General features: G+C 47.5%; 1 long non-coding RNA gene across 3 annotated transcripts; it reads right to left on the reverse strand.

Moving 5' to 3' along the window:
- Positions 1-1,462: 1,462 nt before the first annotated feature.
- Positions 1,463-8,614, reverse strand: LOC308658612. 3 transcript variants are annotated; one of them, XR_014024211.1, is made up of 3 exons: positions 8,222-8,614; positions 6,536-6,664; positions 1,463-3,488 (listed from the first exon to the last, which is right to left on the reverse strand). It is a non-coding gene; the product is annotated as an uncharacterized lncRNA (long non-coding RNA). The 3 variants fall into 3 exon arrangements; XR_014024212.1 differs by having other exon boundaries at positions 1,785-3,063; XR_014024213.1 differs by lacking the exon at positions 1,463-3,488 and adding an exon at positions 5,913-6,342.
- Between the last annotated feature and the right edge of the window lie 489 nt (positions 8,615-9,103).

Consider the following 9,103-nt stretch of genomic DNA (forward strand, 5'->3'; position numbering starts at 1 on the left):
CAGAATGTCTTCACAGTGGAGTCAGAGCAGTTTAACTTTGTTCTTCTCGTGCAAATCTTGGCACCCACCCTAGGGCAGGCTCCAGAACTGGATGCGCACTGGAGCAAACAGGGCTTTGCCTGTCTGAAGTTCATTCTGCACATGTTTGGTCACCTTTGCTGCAGGTCAGTCCTTCTGGAGGTCAGGTTGAAGAATGCAGTGAGGTTGTCCATAGGGAGGCTGTGATTCAGTCTAGCTGTGGACACACTGGCCAGAAGAACACCTTCACCCCCAGCCACCCAGCCAAGGGTAGCAGCCCTTCTCATCAGCCCGTATCTCAGGTTCCAGCAGAGCAACTGGGCTGGCACTGGCTTTACGTATTCACTGAAAACCCAGTCATTGGAGCAGAGTTGTGGCTTACACACACAGGAAACAGAAACCAGAGAGGGCTGTTCTCCTACAAAGGTTCCACTCATTCCAGAGGCAATTTCCTTTCAATCTGGGATCATAAAAGGAAAAGTCAGAGGCCCTCCACTGGCAAGAGCAGGAGCCACAGCAGATCTGTTTCCTGCTTATAAATGCCCTTTTAACATTCAATAGCCCTCACAGGAACTGTGGAGGGCACACTGTCTTTCACTCAGATAAATAGCTGCAGAAAGTATGTCATTTTTTTTTATCAAGATTTTTCTTTAATACATGCTATTTCCTGTGGACCTTCAAGGCTGTTTGAGTGGTCACACTAGCAGAGTATTTTTTATCCCTGCAGTTTTCTCTTAATAGGGCAAGATAGGATCTTTGTTTAAATATTTATTTTTTAGTTGTAGATGGACACAATACCTTTGTTTTATTTACTTAATTTTATGTGGTGCTGAGGATCGAACCCAGGGCATCACACACACTTAGGCAAGCTCTCTACTACTGAGCCACAACCCCAGCCACCCCCTCCCCCTGCCACAAGATAGGATCTCAAGACACTAATCTTGCTTTTCTTTTCTCTGCTTTCTTCCACGTGAATTTGTACTTGGTCAGATCCAGCATCCACACTGACAAGCACCCTGAGCACTCATAACTGCAGCATTTCATGTGTCTCCTGAAAACTCGACACTAAAGAACTCCACTACCCACAGGACACATAAGTGGGGACTAGACTGCCATGGAGAGGGAAGGCTGTACAGCTGGGATGAAAAGCAGAAGCAAGGGCAGACACTCTATTCCTTCTGTCTCTCCAGCAGCAACGAGTTTCGGGAGGCAGAGGGACCAATGCCCACACACTTGGCCAGTGTCTGTGGACTTTGCCCTGTTGCTGGAGCACCTCGGCTGGGTCCCTCCTGACACGTAGTGGACTAATTGTGCTCTCCTATTTGTGAGCTTTGGACTTGCTATCATATCAAGTCCCCTCCCAGGAGAAAGGCTACAGCATTTGACAACCTGGTGACTCAGAGGGGAAATCTATGCCTAGTGCTTGGGTGAGTCAGAAGATTCAGACACCAGGAAATGCCCATCTGGAGTTGAATTGAAGGAAAACCTTATTTGGTCCCATTTCTCTTTTAACATCATCACAAGTAAACATCATTATTTGCTGATAATTCTAAGATTTTTAGTTGCTATACATCCATTTTAAGGTGGCCTTTAGGAGACTCCGAGTTATTTCCTTATTGCTCTGCATGGCTCTCTGCTAGAAGGCTGGAAAATAAAGTTATGCAAAGTGGACTGCAACATTAGCACTCTGGGCAGAGCCAATTTTGTGTGCCTCTTTTCCTTAACCAGGCCCTAAATGAGAGTTACATGGTCTGATTTGCCAAAAAAAAAAAAAAAAAGGTGTGGGGGGGGAGTAAAAGGAAAAGTTTGGCCATAGCCAAACTCACCACAGCTGGACAGAAAAATCTGCTTCTGTGTGGCCAGAGGCACCTATAGTCACTGACAGTGCATGGGACACTACATTCAGTCCGTGGTGATGGCTAGGTACCTGACTGGGGTGTGTCCAGTGGTGCTGGTGAGCCAGCTCTGTAGAAGAGGGTCAGAGTGTGCATAGTTTGTATTTGTAGTGTTTCTAACTTCTGTATTGTGTATTCTCCAGCCATGGCCAATTTCCAGTGGCCCAGCTGAGGACTTGGAACCACTTTGAGCAGCCCACAACACTGGCCTCCTGCAGCTATTGGTGTTTCTTCATGAGACTTCATCCTACCAGTCTTGACAGGACTGTTCCCAAGTGCCAGAATGTCTAACAGTGGGATCTTCCAAGCTATACAAATGATGGCCACCTGCCACAGAGCCCGTCCCAAGGGCTGCAGCTGGGAGCCTAATAAATCACACATGGCAGGACCATGGGTCAAGCCACATGGCACTTCCCAGGCAATTTTGTCAGCAGAAATTTATTGCTTTTTTGATGGAATTTAAAAAGCCAGACTCAATAGGAAGGCAGCATTTTTAATGGATCTGAGTTGTAGCAAGCTGTTGTGATAAAGTGCTACATGATATTGGAAAATTTAATTCTGATTTGGTTATGAGCATAAAAATGATAACATTGTTAATGTCCACACTAAACATCCTTCCAATAAATTTTGGAAAAAAAGAAGTTAAAGTAAATTCAATTAGCAGGGTCCTTATGACATTAGAAACTGGGGAAAGTCGTCAAAACAAATGATTCGGGGCTCTTGGAAGCATGATATACTATGGTATAACCTTATAATGATGTATAAGGTCTATGTGGAAAAGGTGAAATCAGAACACAGAAACAGCTTATAATTTCAAATGAAGCTTCAGCTTCATCTAAGGCTACGGTAGCAGGACAGAAAGGGGAGATTTTAGCCAGGACCCTGATGTCATCTTAGAACCAGGCTGGTTGACGCCCACAGTGTCCTGGAGAATGAGTCTGCATGAGACCAGAATTTATTTCAGTGGTGAGAAGCACTTTCAGTGGTGAGAAGCAGTTCCCAGCCTAGTAACTGCCTCTTCCTTTCCCTGTCTTCAGCTCACTCTCAGGTGTTGTGGTCCACCTCCGTGTGTGTAAGCAAGAATGTCAAAGAGTCAACAAGTTTGCCTCTTGTTTCTACATATTTTCTTGTCTTTTCCCCAACATAAAACCTAGGGCAATATAAATGATATGAGCCAGCAGTGAGCAGGGTGTTGCTGAAGGTCTCATATTTAGGACTAGGTAAAGAAAATGTACAGCAGCGGGCAGCTGCTCTGTTGAAAGCATTCTTCCTTGAAGGACTTCTCTACTATGCTCTAGTGAGATGGAATGAAAAATGGCAAAAGCCAGAGTAAGGAACATCTTCAGGTTAGAAAACTAAAGCCAACTAACTGCATGTTTTATAAACATTTTGAAGAACTTTGAGGCAAACCAACTCAAGGAAGAGGCAGAGGAGGCTAACTCATTGCTGAGACCAGAGAAGTTAACTAGCAGCTCAGTTGAGTAGCCACTAAGGAGACATGACTTTCAGCTGCAGCTTCAACAAGAGTGCTGTGCCCACTGGTGCATACACTCTGTTTCTTGGAGATGCAGATGCCTAAGATAAAGTCAGAACACAGAAACTTAGCTTCTACATTCAGATGAAACCTCAGCTCCATTAAAGGCTATGGTAGCAAGACAGAGGATTTAGGAAGTTAACAAGTATAAGGGACTTTGTTTTATAGGAGGAACAATTCGAGAAATGGCCTGAAATTACCATGAATTTGGGGGGGAGGGGCCTATAGGAAAACCTTGAAGAGCAAGGCAAATCATGATTTCCTGACAGGAGGTCCCAAAGCTCCACTGTTTCCTGATGTCGAGCCTACCTGAATGGTCATTTCCACCCTGTATAAATACCTACTCAGTGTCTTGGAGACCCACGGGAAGCAGTGTCCCGGAAAATGGGTCTGCACGAGACTGTGCCTACAATTTTTACCATTATTAAAGTCCTTGTAAAGAACTCTGACTCCTCATAACTGGTGGTATCTTATGTTTCATGGCAAATTTACACTAGATAATTCCATTGGTTACATGCTATATGTCTTAAAAAATCTAAAATAATAATAGCTAATCCAGATATATGTTTATTTCTCTTTCACACAAAAGAAATTCAGAAAATGTAGTCTGGACGTTGGCGGGCCCAGAGCATGATGGGTCCAGAAACTCATCAGGCCCCCAGATCTCTGACAGGTGGTCTCCATCCTTAAGGTCAGCTCAGGCCCAAGACAGGTGGTGGAGTGCCAGATCTTATAGCCACATCCCAGGAGGAAGGGCATTTTTCCTCTTAAGTAGAATTTCTTTTTCTAAAAATATTTTTAGTTGTAAATGGACCTTTTTTTTAAATTTATTTTTATTTATTATATACAGTGCTGAGGATCAAACCCAGGGCCTCACACCAGGCAAGCGCTCTACCACTGAGCCACAACTCCATCCCTCTTAAGTAGAATTTCTGAAAGTGTCACACCTAAATGCAAAAAGAGAGTGAAGTTGTACCAACAGATGCACAGTGAGTCCAAGAAGGAGGGGAGAGAGGAAAGGTCAGAATGAGTGAAGAAACAGTGCTCTAAACTTCTAAAATGTGAAGGAAAACAATAATCTATATATCTAAGAATCTCAACACCTCGACATTGTATCCTTCAGTGGGATAAACTCAGAAATTCACACCTAGACATATCATAACCAAACTGCTGAAAGCCAAAACAAAGAATCTGAAAACAATGAGAATGGCCATAAGAGAGAGGCTATCGGTGGGAGGTCAATAGGTTGCCAGTGTGTTTCTTATCAAAAACCATGCAGGCCAGAGGCACGGAGAGACGCATCCACACTGTTCATGGTAGAAGACTGCCTTTCCAGAACTCCACAGTGCCTCAGGCCTTAGCTCTCGACACCCCAATTCACCTCTGGCCCATCCCTGCCACTCATCCACCAATGGGTGACCAGATTATGTGTTGACTTTCTCTCCTTGCTCCCTGCAGCACATGGCTCCCAGGTCTAACTGATGGGATCAGGCTCCTGGCTTAAATCTCCTTTTGGGGGATGCTACCATAGCCTTAGATAGAGCTGAAGCTTCATCTGAATGTATAAGCTGACCCTCTGTTCATGTGGTCAGCAACTTATGGCCTCTTCCTGTGGGTGGTTGGTCTCCTGCCAGAGCCCTTCTGCTACCTGCTTCCCCCCACATCTACATCCCCAAGTTCCCTTCAAAGTTTGCTCATTTGACTCCAGAGCCTGGAACTTCATGCTCTTCCCAGTAGAATGAGGTCAGTCAGCCCCACGAAGCAGTGGACAATCATGACAGGTAAGAGGCCAGCAAGCCAGAAGCAGTCTCAGGGCCAACCCAGCCTGTGGACATCCTGCTGTGTCAGATGACTGAGGAGGACACCTACACCTCAAGTCCCACTTTCAGCACCCGGATGTCCCTGAGACTGAGGACCTGGGAGAGGGCTCTAGGATTCCAGGGTCCATGGTACCTGAGTTAGATACCATCCTCCTTTGGGGGGATGCTGCTGGCCGCGTGCTCACTGTCTGATACTGTGAATGTGTAGGCTTTGTCTGCCACAAGGCTTAGGCAGACCAAGGTCCCTTTGGGTCCCAACAATCTATTGCTCATTTATTTCACTGCTTGGATCTCACCTAAAGCAATATTAAAGCAGGATAAGCATGTCTCACTGGAAATAATATAATTTTGATGAACTACATTGATGCCATATCTGATGTGACTTCAAAGTCTGAACTTGATCCCAGCATGTCAGGAGGACTTGAGCTATTTGGATCCAGCATTTCCATCTGGGATTAGCAGCCTGTCTGCTGCATGTCTCTCCCTACCTTTCCTATAGTTGAGACAGGCTTTCATGGCTCCTGAAAAACTTTCTTCTTCCTTCAGAGAGCTTTTAGTTTTTATGGGGAACTGGGATTTTTTTTAAGCAAAGGGGGGTTGAGCTGAGGTTTAAATAACTGAAAGAAATCACAAGATGCCATGATGGTCTAGTGAGCAATAAGGACAATACACCCCAGGGGGGTGGGAGCAGAGGGGGCACTTGACATAGCTGGTCAATAGGTGTTTTGCAGGAAGGACAGACCAGCAGACCTGGAGCACAAAGCCTGGTCCCACCTGGACCCACCCCTGGCTGCTCCATGTGCCTCCCAGAGGTGGGAAACAGGTTTAGGAAGGTTATGGGCCCAAGAGGCATCCGCTGGAATGCAGACGCTAGTTTCACCTGTTGCTCCTTGCGCGTGTTGTGCACGGGACAGGGAGCTGAAAGTGGAGTCATACGCAGGTCTAGGCATCAGAGTGGGGATGAGCTGCAGTTGGGTGGCCATGGGGTCTTCACATTGGCCTTCCTGTTCCAACCGCACACATTCCATGTGTGACAATTGTTAGGCACCTGGGTGTACAGCCCTGAAATCCTATTCTAACCAAGAGATGAAAGACATAAGCAAATGGCATGCTGAACCTAACCTTCTCCTGTCTTTGACCTCACCCTGGCTGCCCACTGGTGTCTGAGCCCACAGACTGTACTACTTGCTGCCCTTCCAGGAGCAGCTGTCACTGCATCGCCCCCTGCACATGTGTGCACTCACAGTGCCCACTGCCTGCTTTCTCACCTAGTATTGCCATCTGTGTTGCAGAGGGTGGAGTTCCCAAAGATCAGGGATTCTTCCTTTGGAGTGGCACAGGTGGTGATTTGGTTCTTTTTCTTTTCCTTCCTTTTTTTTGGCAGGGGATGGCCAGACCTGGGAATTAAACATTAAATCCGGTGACTCACTTACTATTGCAGTATTATTGCTGCATAGAATAAAGTGGTCTTCACACATTGCGCAAAGACCCCACCAGATATACTACGCTCTGTGTTCCAAAGGGGAAGTGCAGGATGAGTGAGCCTGTAGGGGATGAAGTCCAGAGAGTCCCAAGGGCAAGGGTGCACAGGGAAGGCCAGCATGTGTGCAGCACAGGGAAGGCCAGCATGCTGAGTTCAGGGAGGCATGAACCACTAGGTGCTTGTACCCAGCAACTACCTGCTCACTGCCATGAGACCTCACTGTGGCAGCAACCACTAGTTCAAATATCTCCAACTCCTTGGATACTGTCAAGAGTAGACTGCCTTAAAGAAAAAAAACAAAACAAAACATTTTCCCAAATATGTAAATGTGTTAAATGAGTCAAATGCCCCAAATATGTGGTATGTGGGCATCTCTTTTCTGCTCATCATGTCCCTGGGCCACTTCTCCAACACCCCAGTGGCACCACAAGTCTAGCCTTTTTCTTTCCTCTGAGTGCTTTCCTCTCCATCCTTTGGTGACAGTCCAGGGGTCACCAAACATATTAATCTTTACAAGGGCATCCAAGTACTGTAGCAAAAGACTCGCTGGATGTGAGTCCATCTGAACCTGCCTGAACTACCTCTGAGTTCTTGTGGTTACTTTGTAGGTGTCTACTCTTGCTCTGTGGGCTCACACTAGTGCTTTGCTCCTGCTATTACTTTGCAGGCTATTGTGCTTTGTGGGTTCTGTTGTTAAATCGTGGCTTTCTTGTACTTCTGATGTTATTTTATAAACTATTGTTATTTTGTGAGTTTCTGAAATTATTTTGGCTCCTCAACACAGCCAACAGATTTCCTTCATAAGGAATTGTGTGGATGCTAGCAAAATAGATTAACATATATACAGATGGTCTCCAACTTACAAGATGGCACTTACATGACATTTGACTTTAGTATGATGTGAAAGTACAGCCATGCTTCTGTTCCTCACTTCCAGTACACTATTTGATAAGTCACATGAGATATTTAACACTTTTAAAGTAAGATTTGTGATAGATGACTGTGCCTGACTGTAAGCTGTTGTAAATATTCTGAGCATGTTTAAGGTGGGCTGGGCTAAGGCACGACATTTGGTGGGTTGAGTGTATTAAATGCATTTCTGAGTCACAATATTCTAAACTTATATGGGTTTATGGGGATAAAACGCCACGGGGACTACCTGTGTTTTATGGCCCCATTGTAGTAGCAGAATCTTGGCTTGCCAATATCTAATCAACTCGACAAGCAGTTAACCTTGATCCAATAGTCCCAACTATAGAGGTTTACTTGCAAATACACTTCCACTACAAATAAGAAAAAATACAGTCGATGGGCCTTGTGTGAAGGAAAAGAAGAAGGGGAAGGCGGTTAAGCAATACTGCCCACTTTGGCCCATGATGGGTTTTACATTACTTGTAAAGTAGCCAAAAATCAGTATTAGAATACTGATCAGAAATGACCTACAGAATCATTTTCAAATATGAATACTTACCTTCCTGTGATGCGTTCCACATACAAAAACTCATTCTGAAAGGGAAGACACTAAAATTGAACGTGCATATTTGCTGACTACACACGAGACACTTTCAGGTGGTTTGCACGGCGCTGGCACACGCACAAAGCCATCCCCGAGCAGCCGGCTTCTCTCCCCGCCCTGCGGGCTCCGCCAGGCCAGTCTGCCGCCGGGAGGGCCGCGCTCACACGCGCACACGCCCACATACGCCCAGCGACGGCTGAAGCTCGGCAGTTCCCTGGCTGCTGGCTGCCGGCCAGCCCCGGTGCTCATTTCAGCTGCCGAGCCGGTGTCCCAGCGCCGCCAAACCGGGCTGCGCGGACCCGCCCACGCCTCTAGGGCCGGGTCAAAGGGCACCTTTCCTGGAGCCCCCGCTGGAGCTGGCCAGGCGGCGCTCACTGCGCACGCGCGCCGCTGGCCACCAGCTCTTAGCCACACCGACTGGAGCCGCGACGGCCAATCAGCGCGGCGGGGGACGGGGCTTCCCGTAGAGGCGGTGACGGCGGGCGACTTCCGGCAATATTCTCGGGTGCAACGCAGTCGGTGCGCACTGAGGCTGTCGCGTGGGGTGAGGCCAGGCAAGTGGGGAGAGGAGCACAGGTGGGCTGGGGGCCGCGGTCTGCCCGCGGGGAGGGTGTGGCGATGTATGGAGAAGTCGTGGGCCCGCCAGTGGGGAGGGGACCGCTAGGAGGGAGAGGACGGCCAGGTGGGACTGGGCCTGGGGGCCCGCAGTGGGGAGAGGAGCGCCAGGTGGTACCGGAGCTGTGGGGCCCATCAGTGGGGAGGGAATCGCCAGGTGGGGAGAAGTCTGGGGTCCGCCCGTGACGAGGGGACCTTCAGGTGGGGAGGGATCGCCAGGTG

The sequence above is a fragment of the Spermophilus citellus genome (assembly GCF_964194105.1).
Source record: "Spermophilus citellus genome assembly, chromosome: 10".
In the NCBI taxonomy this organism is placed as follows: domain Eukaryota; kingdom Metazoa; phylum Chordata; class Mammalia; order Rodentia; family Sciuridae; genus Spermophilus; species Spermophilus citellus.